This window comes from Podarcis muralis, chromosome 4, assembly GCF_964188315.1.
Source record: "Podarcis muralis chromosome 4, rPodMur119.hap1.1, whole genome shotgun sequence".
NCBI classification, from domain to species: Eukaryota; Metazoa; Chordata; class Lepidosauria; order Squamata; family Lacertidae; genus Podarcis; species Podarcis muralis.
The window spans coordinates 25219822-25244549 of record NC_135658.1 but is presented as its reverse complement, the minus strand read 5'-3'; positions in this window follow the sequence as shown (position 1 = coordinate 25244549).

Here is a 24728-nt window from a genome sequence, read left to right as displayed (position 1 = left end):
AATATCTGTTAAAAAAACAAAAAACAAAAGAGGTTTAGACAAATTCATGGAGGAAAAGGCTATCAATGGTAATCATCATCTTCTTCTTCTTCTATTATACCCCGCCAATCTGGCTGGGTTTCCCCAGCCACTCTGGGCGGCTCCCAACAGAATAACAAGATAAAACATCAAGCCTTAAAAACTTCCCTAAACAGGGCTGCCTTTAGGTGTCTTCTAAAAGTCAGATAGTTTTTTATTTCCTTGACATCAGATGGGAGGGCATTCCACAGGGTGGGCACCACTACCGAGAAGGCCTTCTGCCTGGTTCCCTGTAACTTCACTTCTCGCAGTGAAGGAACTGCCAGAAGGCCTTTGGAGCTGGACCTCAGTGTCCGGGCTGAATGCTGGGGGTGGAGACGCTCCTTCAGGTATACCGGGCCAAGGCAGTTTAGGGCTTTAAAGGTCAGCACCAACAAAACACTCTGAATTGTGGTCAGAAATGTACTGGGAGCCAATGTAGGACTTTCAGGACCAGTGTTATATGGTCTCAGAGGACACTCCCAGTCACCAGTCTAGCTGCCGCATTCTGGATTTGTTGTAGTTTCCAGGTCACCTTCAAAGGTAGCCCCATGTAGAGCGCATTGCAGTAGTCCAAACGGGAGATAACCAGAGCATGCACCACTCTAGTGAGACAGTCCGCAGGCAGGTAGGGTCTCAGCCTGCATACCAGATGGAGCTAGTAGACAGCTGCCATGGACATAGAATTGACCTGCGCCTCCATGGACAGCTGTGAGTCCAAAATGTCTCCCAGGCTGTGCACCTGCTCCTATTAGCCGTGATGGCTGTGCCCTTCCTCCACAGCTGGAGGAAATACTCCCAAATACTAGTTGCTGGAAACCACTAGACAGGAGAGTGCTCTTGTGCTCAGAGCCTGCTTGTGTGTTTCCCACAGGCATCTGGTTTTCCCCTGTGAGAACAAGATGCTGAGCTAAATGGGCTATTGCCCTGAATCCATTCCGCCACGCACCACTGTTGACAAACCTGTGCACACCACACAGATTCTCTGGATGAGGTGAACAGCTTGCAGACAATAGGTGTCTAGAATTCCTTTGGAGGGCTTCAAGTGCTGTGGGTATGGGTCAAAATCAGCCAGTGGACCTTATATTTTGCAGCTGAAATTGGCATAGGAGGTGGAGGAGTCAACAACTGACACACCTTGCCTCCTTTTCAAAGCCGTCAAAATCCCTCTTAGCCAAAACCTCAGCTGAGGGGGAAATCAGAGAGCAAGTTCAGAAGTATGCATTTTTTGCTCGAGGTTATCTAAACAAGCAGATGTAATATATAAGTATATGCAGCCGTAAATTCTTAAAGCAAAGCAACGTTCTGCTCCGGCCAGGGCTTATGCAAATAAAACATTTTGTTTGCTCACAGTTATATTTATAGTGCTGATTCAGTGATAGATAGATGGAGGGAGAAAAAAACAAGGAGTTCTTTAAAAAGCCACACATTTATGTATTATGTATGTGTTCCAGAAGTAGTTTGCAAAACAATTGAGGTCATATCTGAATTTACTATCACCTAGCACTGCCACGGACAACCAAGCCTTTTTCTGTGCTTGAGACACAGATATAAACAGCAGGCACCCTTGAGAATTTGAAAGGGCTCTACAATGGAAACAAACCTTTATATAAAAGCTTCGTAGGTGAGCTTAGATAGTAGAATCTAAGCTCTCGTCGCTTGTTATAAATAGTTTTTGCTTCCCTAAGGCTTCTGCTAGTGTCTTCTGTACCACCTCGCCTCTTCTGGGGTCAGGGAGGTGAAGTGTTTCTCTCCAAAGCAGAGGGGAAATGTTGTACACAGGTAAAATGGGGGCTCATAGGAATTTAGGTCACCACCTTTCCACCTTAACTCTTCATTGTCAAAAGTACACTTAGAAGTGAGGGAAAGGCATGTCTATCGGACCTGCATCTCTCAGCTACCCTAGGTGTGCACCCAATGAGGCAGTTGCAGCAAACAGAGGTCCTGCCCCTGACCTCAGCTTATGTATCTCTGACACCCGAACTGTGTGCAAGCAGGTAGAGATTGTCTGTGTGTCACCTGCTTCTGCTGTGTCATCTTCAGTCCTCTCCTGGTCCTGGGAGACAGTGGAGCAGGAGAGGTGGGAGCAGGAGGTGGTGTTGGTGTGGAAGCCCTTGATTCTACAACAGCCTGACCTGTCTCTCCTTCCTCCTGCAACTGTCGTTTACTCCCCACTCCTGCATCTTCTCCTGCCTCTGACTCTCGTCTCCTGGCTGTTACAGGTTCCCCCAGTTCACCGATCCCTTTGTCCAACCCCCTTTCTCCTGCTGCTCACTCCTCAGTGCCCAGCCAGTCCCTGACACAATGGGCACCAGCGACTTCTTCATGCTCACTAGAGAACTGGCACCCATATTTGCACCTAGGGTGACCTATCTTAAAATAGTCCTCTGGTCTGAAGATATCCCCGGTTGGAAGGGCTGTTTCATCCAAGCCCAGTTTAAAGATAAAGAGCCATAAGGAGGGAGAGCAGTAACCCTGAAGCAGAGCCTGGACAGGAGACTAGGCAGCCACAGAGGTCATCTGGTCACAGTGTGCGCCACTGTGGTAAAGGATTCCTATTTAATCTGGCCTCCGATGGTAGAACATAGGGACCATGACTAATAGCCATTGAGGGCTTTATCCTCCGTGAATTTGAACCAAAACTTGAATTTATCACATCGTTCACAAGCTATGTGTTACAAGCAAATACATGTAATAAGACATCAGTGTTGAATATAAGGGTAGTGAAATCGCAGCTAAGAGGCTTAAATCATATACCGTACTTTTCTGCGTATAAGACTAGGTTTTTTTCTTTTAAAATTGTGTTAGGAAAAGGGGGGTCGTCTAATACATGGGGCAATTTCCCCCTATTTTCTTAATTTGGAGTCCCCAAAAATAGGGGCCATCTTATACATGGGGGGGTGTTATACATGAAAAAATACGGTATATGACTGACAGCCTTTTTTGGAAATTAAACCAATGTCCAGACTTTAACATTCAAAAACTTTACTTGCAGAAACTTATAGATGAATTAAAACAAAAAAATTATAGTCACATGCTCATCCAAGCATGGGTTAGCAGTCTCTTCTTCTAACTTCTAAACAACTATATTTTCCTTTCTTTCCAGAGCTCAGCACTTTCAGCCTTCTGTATCTCAGTTATGCCATGCCTTGCAGCTCCTATGAGAGATTTTCACTTTTACTTTCTCCTGCAGCTTTGCAGTTTTGCTATTTTTTTCAAGCAGAGAAGAAGCACTCTGATACTCTATTCAACTTAGCAGTGTTCACAGTGGATTCTGAAACACAGTCATCTTGCTTCACATAAAATGGAGTCTCTCCTTCGCTAGATACCTCCCATGTGACCAACATTAGCCAGTCACATGAGAACTACTAGTGGACTCAGTTACCAACCAATTGAATTTAAACACATAGTAATGCATACAAGCATTTACAATTTCAGTGAATTAAATTACTATCCTTAACAATCAATAGGGCAAACATGTCTGAGAGAGGGGGATTTGCAGCTGAGAAGCTGCAGAGGAGAGGGGCTTAACCCTTCCTTTGCACGCTGCTTTCTCACAGCAACTCCAACCTAAGCAGCCTTTTCCCCTGCAGGCTTCCAGACATGTATTTAGTTACCTCACAAAAAGAGCCTGAAAACTCACTTTATATGTTACAGCATATTATTGTCCTGTAGCATAAACATAGACACGAAATATTATTGCTATAATAAGAGTTTATAGGGATCATAAAGTGAATCACTCTTGTGCTAAGGACTAATTTACTTTTATATTTACATGTTTAGTCTTGAAATTTCATATATGTGAAAAATACTCCCTCCAACCCCCCCAACCCCCTTTAAAAAAAACAAACCTCTGGCTTTAAGACAGATCATAACACTCCGATCCATTTTTTGCAACTCACAGGGTGAGAGGGAGAAGTGGTTAGATTACTTAAACGGTTCTGAGAAGTCGCTCAAAAACCTAGTGCAAGTGCAATTTTCGAATGAAACCACAGTTGTTTGTTTTCTCAAGCTAAAATTAGTTAGAGCCATCAATACGAATGGGCTTGTATACCTGCACGAAAATGTGTCGGGCTTCCCACAGTACCCACATGGTGCCAGATAGTAAGTTAAACTAGCAATTTGTAACGATTTCAACATGTGCCCTCATTTGCTTTCCTAGGGGTCATTTGAGTCACTGGAGCACCTCAGGTTCATTGTGCAGGTCATCATAACTTGCGTAACCAAACTGGAGTTGCATAACTAGTGTCATCTTCACCGTCTTCAAATATCTCAAGGGCTGCCACAAGGAAGGTGGAGCAAACTTGTTTTCTCCTGCTCTGGGGGAGTAGGAATCGAACCAATGGCTTCAAATTACAAGAAAGCAGATTCCGACGAAACATCAGATCAAACTTTCTGACAGTAGCAGCAGGTCAACAACAGAATGGACTCCCTCAGGAGCTTGTGGACTCTCCTGCTTGGAGGTTTTTAAGCAGAGGTTGGATGGCCATCTGTCATGGATGCTTTAGTTGAGATTACTGCATTGCAGGGCGTTGGACTAGATGACCGTTCTAGGATTCTATTATTTTACACCCTACGTATTCTACACCCTATGTATTTCCCATGTAACTTCCCCCCACCCGCACTCACAGGTCCTAAACTCCCCTTCTTATTCAAACATTGCCCTGATTATCAATCATCACTGATAATTTTAAGCTTTTTTATAAACTGTTTGGAGGTTTTATTACCATCAAGCTGTACAGTGCTACCTCAGGTTACATACGCTTCAGGTTACAGACTCTGCTAACCCAGAAATAGTGCTTCAGGTTAAGAACTTTGCTTCAGGATGAGAACAGAAATCGTGCTCCGGCAGTGTGGCAGCAGCAGGAGGCCCCATTAGCTAAAGTGGTGCTTCAGGTTAAGAACAGTTTCAGGTTAAGAACGGACCTCCGGAACAAATTAAGTACTTAACCCGAGGTACCACTGTATATAAATTTTGTTAAATCATAATAAAAGGGGGCTTATCATCAATGGCTCCTGCTTATGAATGGTTTTTAGGATACTTCAACTACAGATGAAGAGAGGAAGGCAAACCCTTTGTTATATCCACTTCATTTATCCAAAATCTGTAGTTAGTCCAAATCTGAAGGCTTCATCCACAAAGTAGTTAAGTTTCAGTATCTATAGTGCAAATCTAGGCCAGAAGCCAAAGAGCTGGGGAGAATCACAAGTAGGTTTCAGACAGCCCAGTGGATTTTTTTTATATAAAAAAAACCCTTTCGCCTCTTTCAACAGCTGATTAACACTCCCAATCCTGGACTCACTGAATTAGCTTCACTTGTGTGTGTTTTTCTAAATCTTCCTATAAATTTCAATAAGCTGAAGTATTTCTTTCCCTGTATGGGGCTATCCTAGCTGGCTATCTAGAAAAATCACTTGGTTCATATAATATAACAGCTCATCTCCTCACAGGGTTGAAGCATAGATTTAAAAAATGCTCTACAACAGCCCATCTGCCCCAGATAACATGGCCATTCTGGCTCGAATTGATGCGAAATGTAGTCCAAAACGTATGGAGGGCACCAGGTTGGCAGAGGCTCTTCTAATATCCATCTGGCTCGCAACTGTCTATGGTGTTAACTTTACAATAGTGAACAGATCCCAGAACTGTGTTTGGAACTTTGCCACAAACAAACCTTCTCCTGTGTGTGAATTATAAGTGTGAGCTAACAGCAAAGAATCTCCAGGCTGTATTTTTAAACCAAATTATGTTTTGATCAAATTCTTCACATTTTAATAAATGATCTACACTCCTGTTACTCAGATGCTAGGTGTTTTAGAAGATTTGGGGTAGATTAAAGGAAGTCCTTCTTCACACAGTGCCTAGTTAAACTGCAGAACTTACACAGGAGGCTGTGAGGGTCACCGACTTGGATGGCTTTAAAAGAGGATTCGGCAAATTCATGGAGCACAAGGCTATCAATGGCTTCCAGCTGTGGTGAAGACTATGCTCTACCTCCTCATATTGTTATGGAAAGCGTGAATAAGTGAACAGTAGTGAATTTTTCTCCAAACTCTGTGAATTTTAAGAACGAAGTTGTTGTTGTTTAGTCGTTTAGTCGTGTCCGACACTTCGTGACCCCATGGACCAGAGCATGCCAGGCACTTCTGTCTTCCACTGCCTCCCGCAGTGGAAGTACTCTACTGCTATAGAGTATTGGGGAGCCAGATTTGGGACTCACGGCTCTAAAACACATGAGTATTTTATAAACATAAAGCTGAAAAAATGAAATTCTGGATGGTGGGAAAGGGAAACAGGTCCCCCCCCCCCCTTTCTCATTCTGAAATATTTTGTAGTGCAAAGAACGGAGTTTCTTTTACCTCCTAGAGCACACATGTTGTGATTGGGCAAGCAGCAGATCCCCTACTTCCCAGAAGTTCCTGTCATTGGCACTTAATATTAACCTGGAAGTTCTCTTTCCAGACAATGGGGTGAGTTATTCTAATACAGTATCCCATATCTCTATAGATGCAATTGCAACCAACATTCTCTAAGTCACTAGACCTTGTGAGACCATTTTGGTGGGCTTTGGCTTATTTTATTTTAATCTTGGTTTGTGATTCTGCAAAGCTAGGGAGTTCTTCAAGTTTGTAGAAACCATGACCTTACTTTGGTCTCATTGTCTTCCAAACTGGTAGGCACACGACTTAACATAGGTTGTATACCTCTTTGAGATTTTTATATATTGGTATAGAAATTATTTTAATAATATCTATGGATGTCATGGATCTAGGTACAGTTAAGCCATCTAACATCCCACATGTGTTAAGGGCATTGCTTATTTTCTCCACTGAAATCAATGGGGCTTTAAAGTACTTCACTTTGGAGAAAATGGATTTTTTTAATAATAATAAAAAGTTCTTAAAATGTAAGCTTTTTTTATTGTTTCACTGCCCTTTTCAGACACTTTCATCACAGCTAAATTTCTCCAGTTATGCCTTGCCTAAAACAAAAACCATTTTTTTAAAAAATCCTCTTTTTTCCAGCAACATGTCTGCACTTTTTTACACATACTTTACAAGGCAAATTTGGCATTCAATTCACTTGCATACCCTAATGTGGGCTTATTGAAGGCAGGTGCACACTTTAATATATAGGGGCATAGGGACCCCCTTCTAGACAATAAAACACTGGCACGGCCAAGCGCGGAATATCTGTTGGATTTTATTTGTATGCCTCAAAACCACAAGCGTTTCTTAGGCACTACAAGTATGACAGAGTCAGAACAGAATTCCTGCATTATACATGTACCATACTAAATTTACCCATCGTCATTTTTTCTCCTTGTATATTGTTGTGGTGTCCCCTTATTTTTTAAAAGAACTGTCAACACAGCATCACACCGCTATTACCATCCAGGGAGGGTCATTTTACGACGCACAGTATAATGAAGCAGTATTAGTTAACGCTATATCTTTGAGTCGCCTGGATGCGAAGTGAATCATCCCAAAGTATAAACAGTCTGGCCTGCTGAAGAATTTTTTTTTTTTTTTTTTTTATAAAATTTTTTATTGGTTTTACAGTATTTTTTAAAACAAAACAAACATATAAAAAGACATACAAACATGTATAATTTCGTAACCTTTTTTTCCTAAACCTTATTTCACAGACTCCCCCATACCTCCCCTTTCTGCATCCCAATGTCCAAAGTTTTTTAGCAACTTCTAAATATTTCTGTCAAGCCTCTGTCCTTTTAATCTTTCCTTCAGTCTAATCTTATATCACTGTCACCCTTTCTTTCTCATAACCTCAACATTCTAGCATTCATCAAGTTTATAATAGTCCTTAAGATAAATTTTAAATTTCTTCCACTCTTCTTCCGCTGTCTCCTTCCCCTGATCGCGGATTCTGCCAGTCATCTCAGCCAGTGTCATATAGTCCATCACTTTCATTTGCCACTCTTCCAGAGTGGGTAGATCTTGTGTCTTCCAGTACTTTGCGATGAGTATTCTTGCTGCTGTCGTAGCATACATAAAGAAAATTCTATCTTTCTTTGACACCAATTGGCCGACAATGCCCAAAAGAAAGGCCTCTGATTTTTTAGGAAAAGTACATTTAAGTACCTTTTTCATTTCATTATATATCATATCCCAGAAAGCCTTAATCTTCGGGCACGTCCACCAAAGGTGGTAGAAGGTACCTTCAGTTTCTTTACATTTCCAACACTTATTGTCAGGCAAATGATAAATTTTTGCTAGCTTGACTGGGGTCATATACCACCTATAGATCATTTTCATAATATTTTCCTTTAAAGCATTACAGGCCGTAAATTTTATACCTGTATTCCACAACCATTCCCAGTCAGCAAACATTATGTTATGACCGATGTCCTGTGCCCACTTAATCATAGCCGATTTAACTGTTTCATCTTGCGTATTCCATTTCAGCAGCAAATTGTACATTCTTGACAAGTTCTTAGTATTGGGTTCTAACAATTCAGTTTCTAATTTTGATTTCTCCACCTGGAAGCCAACTTTCCTATCTTGTTTATAAACCTCCATTATTTGATAATAATGGAGCCAATCACGTACTTTAAGTTTCATTTTCTCGTGACTCTGTAATTTCAATTTGTCTCCATCTTGTTCCAAAATTTCCCAATACTTTGGCCATTTGGCCTCCATATTGGGCTTTTTGAGTGCCTTGGCCTCCAAGGGTGACAACCATCTAGGGGTTTTATTTTCTAACAAATCTTTATATCTTAACCAAACATTGTACAGTGCTTTTCTGACAATATGATTCTTAAAGGCCCTATGCAGCTTAATTTTGTCATACCATAGATATGCATGCCAACCAAATGCATTATTGAAACCCTCCAAGTCCAAGATGTCTGTATTCTCGAGGAGCATCCAGTCTTTCAGCCAGCAAAACGCTGCTGCTTCATAATACAGTTTTAGGTCCGGCAGGGCAAATCCCCCTCTTTCTTTAGCATCTGTCAGGATTTTAAATTTAATTCTGGGCTTTTTGCCCTGCCAGACAAATTTCGATATGTCTTTCTGCCACCTCTTAAAACAATCCATCTTGTCGAGGATTTGCAAAGTTTGAAATAAGAATAACATTTTAGGCAATACATTCATCTTGATAACTGCAATTCGGCCTAACATTGATAATTTCAAATTTGACCATATTTCTAAGTCTTTTTTAATTTCTGACCAACATTTTTCATAATTGTCCTTATACAAGTTCAAATTTTTAGATGTCAAGTGAACCCCTAGGTATTTCACCTTCTTAACCACTGTCAAACCTGTCTCTTCTTGAAATTCCTCCTTCTCCTTAACTGTTAAATTTTTTTCTATGACTTTAGTTTTTTGTTTGTTCAGTTTAAATCCAGCTACCTGGCCAAATTGTTGAATTATCTCCAACACCCTTTTCGCACTAGAGTTTGGCTCCTGTAAGGTCAATACTAAGTCATCTGCAAAGGCTCTTAACTTGTACTGTTTATCTCCGACCTGTACACCTTCAACCTGCTGGTCATTTCTAATCATATTTAGCAACACCTCCAGAACCGAAATAAAGAGCAATGGGGAAATTGGGCACCCCTGTCGTGTTCCTTTTTCTATCTTAAGTTCATCAGTTATCACATTATTTACAATCAGCTTCGCTTTTTGTTCAGAGTATATCGCACCCATACCATTCTCAAATCCTTGGCCTACCCCCATCCCATGAAGATTCTTTTTCATAAAGCTCCAAGAAATATTGTCAAATGCTTTCTCCGCGTCCACAAAAATCAACACTGCTTTGGTGTTTATATTCACCTCTAGCAATTCCAAAATGTCTATTATATTTCTTACATTTTCTGATAAATGCCTTTTTGGGAGAAAGCCTGCTTGGTCCTTATGAATCATCTCCATCAACACTCTCTTAAATCTTTTTGCCAAAATGTCTGCAAAAATTTTATAATCCACATTAAGTAGTGATATTGGGCGGTAGTTCTTGAGTTGAGTCTTTTCAGTCTCTGTCTTTGGTATGAGTGAAATATACGCTTCCTTCCACGATTCTGGTGCCTTTTTCCCCTCTAGGATCTCGTTACAGACTTCCTTTAACGGTTGAACCAACCATTCCTTCAAAGATTTATAATATTTGGAAGTCAGTCCATCTGGCCCTGGAGATTTGCCCAATTGCATGTCCTGAATGGCACCCTCTATCTCTTGTTCTGTTATTCTCTGGTTTAAATCCACCTTACTTTGATGAGAGATTTTTTGTAATCCATATTTATTAAGAAATTTGTCCATATCTTCTTCATTTTGTGGTCCTTGAGAATAAAGTTTTTTAAAGTAGCTCAGGAAACAGTTTCTAATCTCATTAGGTTTAGATATGTTCTTTCCATCCACTTCAAGGCTTGTAACTGTATTTAGTTTCTGCCTTTTCTTCAATTGCCATGCCAGAAGTTTGCCACATTTATCTGCCGATTCGAAGGTTTTTTGTTTCATTTGTTTTATCTTCCATTCAATCTCCTGATTCATCAATTCCATATATTGTGTTTGATATAACTTGATCTCTCTCAGAATCTCCTGGGACTTTGGTTTTAATCTTAATTTCTTCTCTCCTTCTTTTATCTTTTCCAAAATCTTTTCCTTCTTCTCATTCTGCTTTCTCTTTTTTATTGAGTTTTGTTGAATCAAAAATCCTCGCATCACAGCTTTACTTGCGTCCCAGATCACTCTTTTTTCCACTTCAGCCTTTAGATTTATTTCAAAATAGTCCTTTATGGTTTTCTGGGCCTTCATGTGGATCTCCTTGTCTCGAAACAGGGTGTCATTCATCCTCCATCTAAATTGACCAGTTGTTGTAAGTTTCATTTCCATCTTCACGGCGTTATGGTCGGAGCAGGTTTTTGGGCAGATTTCTACCCTCCTAATCTTTGGAGCCATCCCACTAGTGATCCAGATTTGATCAATTCTGGTCCAGGTCATCGTCGCATGTGAGAAAAAAGTTCCCTCTCTCTCAAGAGGGTTCCTTGTTCTCCATATGTCTATTAGGTCCATATTTTCCGTCATCTCAAAGAAGGTCTTCGGGAGTCTCCCTTCCTTGGAAATTGTCAGTCTTTGTGCCTTGTCCATATTTGTGGAGACTACCCCATTCATGTCTCCCATGATTATCATATTGTAATCCAAATGGTCCGTCAGAGTTTCATGAAGTTTCTTGAAGAATTCCGCCTTGCCTTCATTTGGTGCATAGATTCCAACTATTAAGAATTTTTCTCCTTGTACTTGTATTTCAACTGCCAAATATCTTCCTTGCTCGTCTTTGAACATCATTTTTGGGACCCATTTCTCTTTTACATAAATCACAACTCCTCTTTTCTTAACTTTGTCCGATGAAATGAATTCTTGTCCCAATCTTTTATTTATAAGTAATTTCCTGTGTGCCCTGGTTACATGAGTTTCTTGTAAACAAATCACGTCCAATTGTTCTCTTTTCAAAATGTGAAACACTTGGCGTCTCTTCAAAGGCATGTTAAGCCCATTACAATTCCAGCTAAGGAATTGCAGGGCCATCTTATTGTTGTTTCTGTGTCACTCCTCCAACCGCTCCAAGTTGTTGCTCTTCCTCTGATGGTGCTGGGTTAAGTCCAAACGATAGATTAAGAATGTCTAGTGCTCTCCTTTGTTCTGCAATTGGGTCCACCGTTCCTTTCTGTAAGTCCTCTTGATTTCTCTCCAAGAATCTTTCTTTGTCTTGTATTGTCTTTATTTTCACCTTCTTTCCCTTATAGTCAAAAGACAGTCCTTGTGGGAACTCCCACCTAAAGAGGATGTTGTTCTTCTTCAGCAAGTAAACCAAGTCCTTATAGAAGGTTCTCAACTCCAAAATATGTTTAGGGATGTCCTTAAAGATCTGTATGGGTGAATTTTCAATTTGCAAGGCCTTTTGGTAGTGTAATTTTAATATTTTGTCTCTTTCTTCCTTCGATCTGAGAGTAATCAAGCAGTCCCTCGGGGTCTTTCTATTCTGTCTTCGGCCCAGTCTAAATGCTGTTGTAATCTTAAATTCTTCCTCCTCCAAGTCTTCCCAAAAATCAGCAAACTCTTGTGTTAAGAACTCCGCTAAATTATCTCCTTCACTCTCGGGAATTAATCTTAATTTCAAATTCCTTTCCTTCCTCTGTAATTCCCACAAAGCCAAGGTTGCATCATGTTCATAGACTTTTTTAGCAATCGGTTCCAAGTTCTCTTGGGTCTCTCCAGCAATAGCTCTGGCTTCCTCTGCGATCTTACGTGTTGCAGAATTTTCTTGAACCAGCCTATTTATAGATTCTGTGTTCAAATCCAATCTTGCTGTTAATTCTGTTAATTTTTGTGAATTTTCTGTACTCTGCTTTGTCAGGGTCTCCAAAGACTGGTTTATCTTAAGTAGCGCTTGTGTCACTGACTCCATAGAGGCATCTGTCACCTTTTCTTGTCCTGTTGTTCCTGTAGGAGTTGCACCAGTAATTGAGCCTCTTTTCTTTTGTTGCTGTTGCTGGTACTGTTGTTGCTTAGCTTTAGCTCTTGTGGTTATCTCTTCCGCTGGGCCACTCATGTCCCAAGGTCGTTCCCAGAAAAACAATCCCCTGATGGAAAATTCCACTATCCCAGGCTATTACAGCCGTTATTTTGACCCTCTAGGGGGAGCAAACCAAAATGTCCAAATGTGGAGACAAAGAAGTTAAAGAAAAGAATATCAGGAGACTTGTAAATATCTGTTACAGCACTTTCCAATAGATACTATTTCAGCATACTCCAAAATACTGTAGCAACAGAGTCCAAAAACTTTGTATCATGCAAAGCTTCAACTATGTAACTTTCCCAGAAGTTTAAAAGCAGTTCAGTGTGCTAATGTCTTTTTGGCAGTCCGCTTCAGGGCAATAAAACAGCAGAGGGCTTTTTCCTTTTTTAGATAAAACATGCAATTCTTAGTGTCCCTTTTTCCTCCCCTCTGCCCTGCTTGCTAGAGGGGAGATCCAAGTCCAATGTCAGGTTAAATCGTCAAGAAATATCTCATACGGATGCAGCTCTAAGTTCCGTTGCTTTAGCTGTCATGCAGTCGGGGGAAGGCAGACTTCCTTAATTTTTACCTTCCCCGTTTTCAGCCAAATTTTCTTTTAAGAATTTCCAGATTAGCATTCAGTCTTACTTACGGAGTATTTCAGTTTCAGATTGACAGGAAGGAATCGGCGCTCTCCGTCAATGGCGACGCGGCTTCACCCTGCGGGCTGGGTAACGACTCTCAGCACCGCGCTCTCCCGATGCCGTTCCGGAGCCTTTAAAAAGGCTCTTTCTGCAGTAAGGGGGAACGCTTCTGGTGCCCACCGAGTCTCCTTGTTCACAGGCTTCAGCGCCTGTGATTTTAGGGGTCCCCCGCTTGCCGTAGCGGGTCAGACCCGAACTCGCAGAGCAGTCCTCCTCCGAAGCTCGGAAAGAGGACCGCCATTAACGCTGGCGCCGACCGGAAGAATTATTGTTCTTCATTAGCACTAGATCTTGACTGGTAAAGTGAGAAAATATCGCCCCAAATAATAAAGCAATAAAGGTCTATGTCACAAATGGAAATGGACAAACATGCAGGCCAAATGATCAAAGAGCTAAGAATTTAACAGGAAGTAAAACACCCAGATGATGATGGGCAAAGCTGGGGGCGGTGGGGGGTGGGGACATACTGCAACCAGGACAGCATCCTTAACAAGCGTGTGCGTGTTTTGAAGGACAGTTTCGCCTTCACTGCATCACCATGCGGAACACTTTTCTCACAGAGGAATAAATGGCAAAATATATGAGAGAATGTAAAGAGGTGCATAGGAGCCATCACCGGTGTAGGAGTCAACCCTGATCTCTGCCCATAGTGACTGTAGTTGCTTGGACAGGTTAGAGAATGTCAGGAACTGTGTTAGACTGATTCCCCAAATTGCCTGCCTGTGAGAAGAGAATGGCAGAAAGCTAACAAGGAAGAGAGCACCGCCAGGCCAAAGGGAATACAATTTCTTTTCTTGTGGACAGTCTTGTTAAAATTCAGTGGGTCTTCCCCTAACAGAAGACGTGTCTTTCATCTTCGAGGTGGCCTCCTGCAGACCCTCCAAGTGTCCCTTATTTTCCAGGGACGTCCCTGATTTAGAGAAGCCGCCCTGGTTTCTGATTTGATCCCGGAATGTCCCACTTTTTCTTACGATGTCCCTATTTTCAGTGGAGAAATGTTGGAGGGTATGGAATTATCTAACCCCCGAGCTGTCTGAAGGCAATCCTGCATAGGGAAGGGTTTTTTTTTTAATGTTTAATGTTTTATTATGTTTTAATATATGTTGGAAGCTGCCCAGAGTGGCTGGGGCAACACAGTCAAATGGGTGGGGTGTTGTTGTTGCTATTGCTATTGAATAGGGCACCCTTATTTTCATTGAAGAAATGTTGGAGGGTATGCATTATATAGTTTAGTCATTAGGAAGCTGCCCAGTGTGGCTGGGGTAACCCAGTAAGATTAGTGGGGTATAAATAGTAAAATGATCATTATAGAATGGATGTCCCTATTTTCATTGGCGAAATGTTGGCGGGTATGCTCCTGACTTTTGATACAGTGGGTCCTTAAGCAATTCCTCCTGCTTTAACCTGTGTATTTGTATCTTTAAGTGGCTCCTCTTGATCTCAGATTTTCTCCTACATCTAAAGTAGGTGTGGAGCTATTTATAAATCAAGGGCTAGTTCTGAAGTTTTCATAAGGTGGTTTATATTGCATATTTGAAATCTGGAGGTGTTTCAGGAATGCATCATAAAACCACCTTCCATAAACTGTCTCTCAGGAAACAGCCATGATAACAGAGACCGTCAAATCTCACTTTAAACAAGTTAACTTGTACCCCTGGTTTACTAAATTTCTGGAATATTTTACTATCCGAGCTGAAAATCTGTCCAATGTTTTGAAGTCTTATCAGCAGCATTTTCAGAAGCATTAAACTTATGCCTAGCATCCCGACAATTTACGTGCTACATATTTCTCAGATTGCAATGACGCTCTTTTTCTCTATCTTATGATACAGTACCTGGTACACAGCAATAGAATTGTGTGAGGGTTTTCCCCTTTTAGCACTTTGTTTAAAGCAGCTTGTAAAGTGGTCAATCATTTCATCACACTGCATTTTCTTTCATTCACCTTTGATTAAAGCAGGAGAAATATTTGAAGCTCACTTCTGTATAGCACATTGCTGTACCTCCTATATATTTTTGGATACTTGTTTGCTTGTCTGCTCTGCAGTTGGGCGCCTCTTAAGATATTACAATCAACATTTGCATTATCATGAAGGTTTCTGTCTATGTCTGGATACTTCTGGGTGCCATTTTGAATCAAGATGGCAGACAGAACCTTTTGAAACTGCATTGGTTTTAACCAAAGTTTGTGTTATGGTTCCTGAGATCAAGGAGCAAGTTTTTGTCAGTGTTTGGATGTATTTAGGTGCCATTTTGGATTGAGAAGGTGGGCTGAAAATAAGGGACTTTCAGAATTGCATAATTTTAACCACTGACTTCAAAACGGCACTGATTTATTGGTTTCTTGGTTCCCTTGCAACACCAGATAAATGGCTGCATTTACCAAATGTAGGAATTCTCAGGGGCCGTTCTGTTCTCCAGACAATGGACCAGGAAAGAAAGTTTGCCACAAGATCTTCCACCGTTCCTGCAAAGCTCTACCTTCTGCCAAGGCGTCTGTTTTAAAACCAGTCATTCAGTCCCTTTGGTCGATGATGATGAAGAAGGCCTCTCTAGTGCTTTCCACTTTTTCAGTTACGTTTTGTGTCCCACACAACAGAAGAAGTTGGAAGATCAGCATCCCCGATGCAACTCTCAATCGTTGTCCTGGAAATGTATGTCACACGCTGCTCTCCAACCTATATGCAGCACGTCTGAATTTATTCATTCTATTTATTTTGCAAAAATTTCCTGAGCAGCATGCAGAATGGGTTGCAATTCCAAACAGGTTCGCCTGGGTTGTGGTGAAAGCACCCTAGAGGCAGTGAGAGGGAGTCAGAACTGTGTTGACTGTCAGTTTCCCAAGAAATCTGCAGAGCAGAGCAGCAGCCAAGGCAGTGCCCATTAATGCCAATCAGTAGCTATGCTGGCTGGGAACTGATGGATGCTGGTGCCCAGCAACTTCAGCAGGGCACCACGTTGGCTACCCTTGTTCTACAGGTCAACACCCTTTCCCCAGGAAAGTCTCCACAGATGTCCCATTTTCACTGCATTCTTTCAGACACCATTCCTAAAAGCAATTTCTCTTCCTTCCCCCCTGAAGAGTGTGTGCTTCATGGCTGGTGGGTATCAGGGGCCAGAGAAGCTTGAAATAAATGGAAGAAGCAGAAGGAAAATCTACAACCATCTGCCAAAATTGCTATGCCTTTTGCCTTTAGAGAAGTGCCAGCTTTAGGCCTGGTTTCTGTATTGGAACATTGTTCAGAAATAGTGAAGATAGGAGAGGCTTTCAGCTCTTTAAAGTTGCATGGTCTAAATCAGCACTAGCTTTGTACAGAAATAAACAAAAAAGAAATATACTTGGAGCAAAATCCATAGTTTACTCCTGAAATAAAATCTTAATAAGGGGTTTCCCCTCAGCGAGTTGTCTATTGCAGCCTTAATTCGTTAATTCTACTTGTTTCACTATTTCTCTTTGGAAAGATTAATCTCTGGCGTACGCCATCCTTTGAAGCATTAAGGATGCTATTCAACCATCTCCATCCTCTCTTTCAGGGTAGAGCAGGACCTTCCTCAACTTCCTTCTTCTGCTTGTGCCAAAAGACACAGGCCTCGCTCTACGATTAGGCAGATGGAGGCCGCCACTTCAGACCTCAGGTATTGGGTGGTGGGGAACTGTGTGTGCCTGGTGCCCTTCTGTGCTATGGAAGAAACTGCCCGGCTACCCTTGTTGAAGGAAGATTTGACAGCTAGTTTGGTTGACTTTTGTACATAGACTGGGGGAAGGCGCCATCTTGTCCCTCACTTCAGGAAGCAAAATGTTTTGGCCTAGCCCTGAATAGACATGCTGACAAAGCATAAATCCTACTGCAGTCCCAAGAGGAAACGTCCCCTATTGTCAGTACAGTGGTACCTCGGGTTACAGACGCTTCAGGTTACAGACGCTTCAGGTTACAGACTCCGCTAACCCAGAAATAGTGCCTCAGGTTAAGAACTTTGCTTTAGGATGAGAACAGAAATCGTGTGGCGGCAGCAGCGGGAGGCCCCATTAGCTAAAGTGGTACCTCAGGTTAAAAACGGTTTCAGGTTAAGAACGGACCTCCAGAACGAATTAAGTTCTTAACCCGAGGTACCACTGTACTGGGATCCTATACACCCAGTCCAATCTGCCCACAAGGTATGGAGCAGGCTCATAAATGCTTTGGAGGCAGACTTTCTCAAAAGACAATACACCGTGATGAACTTGGTTTATCCAGAACATATTAATCAAATGCGGACACAAGAGACTTGGTACAAATGCCCCTGTGCCAATTTGACCTCCACCTCCCATTAAGATGCAAAGAGCTGGCAAGCATCACCATTCTGCCAGTGTTCCTATAGTGGCTCCTTGCACATTTGAGAACGCTAGAAAATAAGTAGAGAACCACCACTAACACAAAGGAGGAGGGCAGAGTGGGAGCTTCTTTGCTTCCTCCTCCCTGTGGAACAAATACCCCTGTGGCCCAAGGTCATTCCATTAGCATAATGGCCAAGTGGGGATTCAAACTCTTGTCTCCCAGGTTCTAGTCTGACTGTCTAACCACTACACCACACAGTCTCCCGGTACAATGTCAGGCAGAAGAGGGTTAGGTGGGGTTAGACTGCAATTGATGGGGCAGAGCTCCATTTGTGCTAGCAGACCACTGAAAATAAACAAAAATGTTCCAACCCTTCCTGCTGTGGACATATTGATCATGAGGTAATTCGGCCAACATTCTTTAAAAGCTTTCATATCTTTGATAAAATATCACTGGGACTGTAAGAATGAACTGTGGAAAGCTTTCCAAACAGCAAGGAAGGATATTCAGATCTCTAACCATGAAGAGAAAATGTCAACATTTTTACCAAAGACACAAAGCCATTTCTTTCGTTGGTCTTTTTCTTCTTATCCCAGTTCCTGACATGCCTAAACACCCAGAATAACCGCTCTCTGCTTTGGAGACTGGCAGGGAAGAAAGAGAATGATTTGATTTCTCCCCACAGTCTGCCTTCATTTCCTGCATCTCACATTTAAATCACAATGATGAATTTGTGTTAAGGTAATTACAAACATCTGCAAGCAAGACAATTTCGCAACCAAAAGAGATGGGGAATCACACATCGCAGTCTAATGCAAGCCACCATCATTAAAAAGAACTACATTAGTTTCTGACAGCTGAAGACACCAGGATTTTTTTCCTTCCACTGAACCTTTAACAACTAGACACATCTCACAATCAAACATAACATTCAGAAAGCAGGTTCTGGTGAAGAACCCATCATGGTCCATGTCTCTTTGTTGTTGTTTAGTCATTTAGTCGTGTCCGACTCTTCGCGACCATGGACCAGAGCACGCCAGGCACCTGTGTCTTCCACTGCCTCCTGCAGTTTAGTCAAACTCATGCTGGTAGCTTCGAGAACACTGTCCAGCCATCTCGTCCTCTGTCGTCCCCTTCTCCTTGTGCCCTCCATCTTTCCCAACATCAGGGTCTTTTCCAGGGAGTCTTCTCTTCTCATGAGGTGGCCAAAGTATTGAAGCCTCAGCTTCACGATCTGTCCTTCCAGTGAGCACTCAGGGCTGATTTCCTCAAGAATGGATAGGTTTGATCTTCTTGCAGTCCATGGGACTCTCAAGAGTCTCCTCCAGCACCATAATTCAAAAGCATCAATTCTTCGGCGAACAGCCTTCTTTATGGTCCAGCTCTCACTTCCATACATCACTACTGGGAAAACCATGGCTTTAACTATACGGACCATGTTTCTTAGTCACTCCCAATATCTCAGCTTTTTAAGTTACACCTGGGCAGGGATGGGGACCTGTAACCTACAGGTGTTGCTGCACTACACCTCCCATCATCCCTTACCATTAGCTATGCAGACTTGGAATGATGGGAGTAGCAGTCCAAACATCTGCAGGTTCCTGACTCCGGATGTAGGGTTAGGGATGAAGGAGAAATTTAATTCTGATTGCATTTTAATGAGAAATTACCTAATTTGCACTTCTCAGACCAATAGGCAAACTGAAACGCAGCAGTGCTTCAAAAGTTGCAGTTCTCCAAATTTTGTGATCTGAAATGCAACCAAACAGTATGTCCAAAAAATGTTGACAACCTGTTGACATCTAGGACCTGTTGCAGCAACGAAGGAAAAAGAGAAGGAAGGATCAGGCCTGCAATGGACGGATTATGAATTCAAAACCTATCCATTCTGCTTTTTGAATTCTTTCTCAGAAAAGATTATAACTGGATTCTCCAGAGGTTCTAATATGCCACAGCAAACTGTCTTCATAAATTATCTTTTGAGGTGCTCTGGGTTGCTCTTTGCGCTTGAAGTTTAGCCTTCCCTAAGGAATCTCCTCTCTTCAGGTGGCATAGGGAAACATCCATAATTTCGTACCCAAGTTACAAATGACATCCTGTCTTTTTTTCTTTTTTTTTCTTTTTTTGTTTATGAAAGATGTCAAAGTGTATGCCTAAGTATCTAAAAATACGATTTATTTTATTTTCTGTAGGAAAAGAACCTCATTATTTTTTAGAGCCTCTCCAAGGCTCTGTTAAATTCTGACAGAGATGTAACAATAAATCATAAAAGAGCCCACTCAAATGATTTACAGGTTCAAGCCCACATTGTTGTGCTTTGTGTCTCTTTAAGAACGGTGTGAGCGTATATGTAAGAGCCTTGAAATACAAGAGTTACCATGGCAATTATCTGTGTTTAGAGAGCAGAGGAGAGTAAAGTTCTGTGGAAGTGACCACAGCACAGAACAAATTAAACAAGCCTTTTTTGCAGGTCTGAATTATGTCCTGTTTCTCCTCTGAACGGTGGTTTGGGGAAAATAAACAGCTTAGCCACCGCTGAGAGAGGCTACTGTTACGACTGGTTTGGATAGATGCTGGTGAGCCCTTGTTCCCATTTTCCAGACAGGGAAATGAAGCTCAGAATGAGTGACCTTCTCAAAGCAATTCAAGTGAATGAGACGAAAAAAAGTCTCATTCAAAATGAGATCTTCGCAAATTGTCCTACATGGTTGTTTCAAGGACAGCTGAGCCCTGGTTAGGTTAGGATAGGATGCAGAAGCCCTCACCGATTACAGTTTTCCACTGCACTCACCCAGTCATAAGCCTAACCAGTTCATAAGTGCTTTGAATACTCTAAAACAGGCATCCTTCAACTCGGCCCTCCAGCTGTTTTGGGACTACAACTCCAATCATCCCTAGCTAACAGGACCAGTGGTCAGGGATGATGGGAATTGTAGTCCCAAAACAGCTGGAGGGCCGAGTTTAAGGATGCCTGCTCTAAAACATCCTTTCCCAATCTTGGATCCCCAAAATGCTGTTGGGACTACAACTCCCATCACCCCGAGCCAGCACAGCCAGTGGTCAGAGATGATGAGAGTTGTAGTCCAACAATATTCAGGGACCCAAGTTTGGGAAAGGCTGGCATACAATCTCCCCCAGTCTTCCAGGCTGGTGGCGGAGCTGTTCTATTAGTTCTATTATTTAGGAGACATTAGAGGAGTCTCCAACCAGTTACATCACAGTACAAATACTGTAATAATTCAATAAATAAAATCGCTAAAACAGCCAAAATTACTGTTGAAATGCCTAGGTGAACCAAACTGTTTTTGCCAGGCACGGGAGGGGGTGAGTGCAGTATAAGCACCAGATGAGCCATTTAAGGGAGGGCATTCCATAACCAGGGTGCCACTACTGAAAAGGCCCTTTTGTCTATGTTTGAATGGCATACCTGTGATAAAGGAAGCATAAGGTGGCTATATCCTTTAAAGAGGTGATTCCTCCACTGCAGGGGTTCCTAAACTGTGGTCCATGAGCTCCATTCAGATGTTCTGCAACATGATTACATTAAATACTCATATTGATTTTTGCCGCATTCTAATGCTTCTTTCCCCTTCATGGATCACTGCCTTGCCGTGGCGAGGAAGATCAAACGCATCCATTCTTAAGGAAATCAGACCTGAGTGCTCACTGGAAGAACAGATCGTGAAGTTGAGGCTCCAGTACTTTGGCCACCTCATGAGAAGAGAAGACTCCCTGGAGAAGACACTGATGTTGGGAAAGATGGAGGGCACAAGGAGAAGGGGGCGACAGAGGACAAGATGGTTGGACAGTGTTTTCGAGGTTACCAGCATGAGTCTGACCAAACTGCGGGAAGTAGTGGAGGACAGAGGTGCCTGGCGTGCTCTGGTCCATGGGGTCACGAAGAGTCGGACACGACTAAACGACTAAACAACAACAACAAAATGCTTCTTTCATTTAGTATAGTGTACTGGATTCTACGGAATGGAAATGGTAAAACAAGAAAATACAATATATTACAAATAAAAGAAGCACTAACATGCAATTAAAAATCCATATAAATAAATCTCCTGCAAGTGTTTAGTATTTGAATTTGTGATGGGGAACATCTCGTTATTTTGTTAAGAATAAAAGCCAAAGGATTGGAGGCAGAAACAGATTGGTTTGTGTTCTCTCATGATGCTATGCCGACATCTTATGCTGCCACATGTGAACATTGGGGCCTAAAATATTTTATTGATTGCTGAGGATCAAGGAAGGAGCAACTAAAAAGGATGGATGACTTATGTCAGTAGAGTTTAAATGTATGGAAATGAATCAAGGGCACTTACAAGTATTCTGAAGCTGTCACAAACTTCATTAAGCGTTCTGGTTTTCCTCTAGTGGCATCCCAGCCCTAATCATATTAAGTGGAAACATGATCTATTGATTTCCAAAGGGACCCACTTGCTAGTAATGCCTTTAGGCACAGGGTGGGAAACTGCTACCCTAAGCACTCAACCCACTGAGTTCAACGAAACTTACTTCTAGATTTGTGTGTGTAGTTTTACCATATTGTAAACATGTCAAAAATGTTTTAGACTGGAGCCTAAATGCACTTTTATTATGGACTCATCATGGACTTGCAATAAGAAGTTATGGATAATAATAATAATAATAATAATAATAATAATAATAATAATATCACTGTACTTATACCCCTAAGTTCTGCAGAGCAATAAACCCAAGTAACATTGGTAGTGAGTTTTCATTTGGAGCACATGTAATATAAATAACTGAAATTGCCTCTACTTTTCCAAGACAGCCTAAGGGATGCTGTCTGACACTATCCTGGCAAAAAGCTTGCTATGGCTTTGTTCTTGGAAGGATAAATGCAAAAAAAAGCCTAGTTTTATATATAATTCAGGATATTAAAATAAAGGGCAGGGATTATTAAATCTCTAACATAGTACACAAATATGTTTGAAATTATGTTGCTTGGGAGATAGAAAGTTAATGTTATCATTAAACTTCAAAGGGGACATGAAAAATTGAACTATACTAGTAAAACATTAGGGTTGTGATCTCATATGCATGTATCTGGAAGTAAGCCCCATTAAACACAATAATATGCCTACATAGAAAGCTGCCTCATATGTACACACTACCCCTTTAAAGCAACACCTTGCCTCAAAGAATTATGGCCACTGTTGTTGGTTAAGGATTGCTGGGAATTGTAACTATGAGAGAGGTGAACTACAGTGCCCAGAATTCTTTGAGGAAAAGAATGGAAAGGAAATCTTTTTCTATCTACAGGTAATTCGCATCTTGCATAGGGTTTACCTTCCAGGAATGGTGCATGTACGAAAGGATGCATGTACTCAAACAACACGTTTGGAACCACCCTACGTGAGTCATCTTGCCTTCCAGAGCCAGTGTGCCAAATGGGTCTCCTGCCCGCTGCCCCTGCTAAGCAAGACAGAGACTTTACCAGAGAGACTCTTGGGTGGACTTTGAGAAGCTGTCGCCAGGTCTTGCGAGAGTCCGGTCAACAAGCCTGAGAGCTTAGAAGTTATTTCCACACCGGGAAACCCCTGCTAAAAAAAATAGCTTTTAAGCTCTCCACCTGCATTTAACTTGTGTGATTTCAACCGGCTGGCCTTCAACTATGCAAAGTTGAAATCGTGTGTGTTGAACACACACAAGTTGTGTGTTACCTGTACTTTGTATCTACAATGGTACAAGCTTCTCCCTTTTTTAACTGTGTCAAAGAGCAGCTCAATTTAACTTTTGCCATGCTGCTGGCTTTATAAGTGGTAAAGGTGAAGGGACCCCTGACCATTAGGTCCAGTCGTGACGGACTCTGGGGTTGCAGCGCTCATCTCACTTTACTGGCCGAGGGAGCCGGCGTACAGCTTCCGGGTCATGTGGCCATCAGGACTAAGCCGCTTCTGGTGAACCAGAGCAGTGCATGGAAACACCGTTTACCTTCCTGCCGGAGCAGTACCTATTTATCTACTTGCAGTTTGATGTGCTTTTGAACTGCTAGGTTGGCAGGAGCAGGGACCGAGCAAGGGAGCTCACCCCGTCACGGGGATTTGAACCGCCGACCTTCTGATTGGCAAGTCCTAGGCTCTATGGTTTAACCCACAGTGCCACCCGCGAAGTTGTCAATATTGATAATAAAGTAACATTTGAGGTTTGCCGGTTACGCCAGTTAATACATGTGCATTAAATACACTGATATTTTATCTTGACCCTTCTCTTGACTTTAAAGTCATCTGATCTATTTATGCAAAGAAATTAGGAATTTAGGAAAATAGATACCGTTTTCCTCCAAAGATCCTATATTCTCAAGGTAGAGTGATAGACTTCAATCATCCTAGACCTGTTTTTCTCCTTTAGGATACAGAATGTGTTCAAGGGAATGTTGTCCAGAAGTTCTTCTCATTTTTGTGTGACAATGTACCAGAGTTAAGCTGTTACACAAGCTTATTTAGAAGTTAAGGCTTAGCTGGGTAGCCCCATCTCCAATGCTTACTATGCACCCCAGTTCTATTCTCCCAACTTTGAGCACAAACAACTGAAAAGAGCTGTTTGTATCAAGTGTCTATGCATAATCAGTTGCTTATCCAGTGTTAGAAACTCAGATATATAAGCTAGGCACCAAATGGCTCCTTAAACCAGGGTTGCAGTCGCCAAAATGGAAAGTCTAGTTGCCATTTGGGGGCCAGACTGCTCGAAAGCCATATTTTGCAATACGACTTTTTGGTTCCTGAAATTCATTCTGTTTGTGTAAACAAAACATAACAGTTAAAATTCTACAGGATGTGTTGCTGGTGTGTGAAAACAGCCAAGATCCAAGGATCCCCAGACATGTACCTCCAGATGGTGGAGACGTTAGGCACCATCCTGGTACCTGGGCACCTTCATTTGGTCGCAAGTGGCCAACTGCCAGATGCAAAATGCACTTGGTGAATTTGGGATGCTGTAGGTGGCTCTTTTCAAACATCTGTGCCCAGTGCATGGATTCAGTAGTCAAGGAGAGCAACAAGCCAGCACAGATCCACTCCAAGCTCATTTGATCCTTGACTATGTGTTTCCTGGGACGTGGGTGATGCTGTGGGTTAAACCACAGAGGTGCACTCCCGTTGCTCGGTCCCTGCTCCT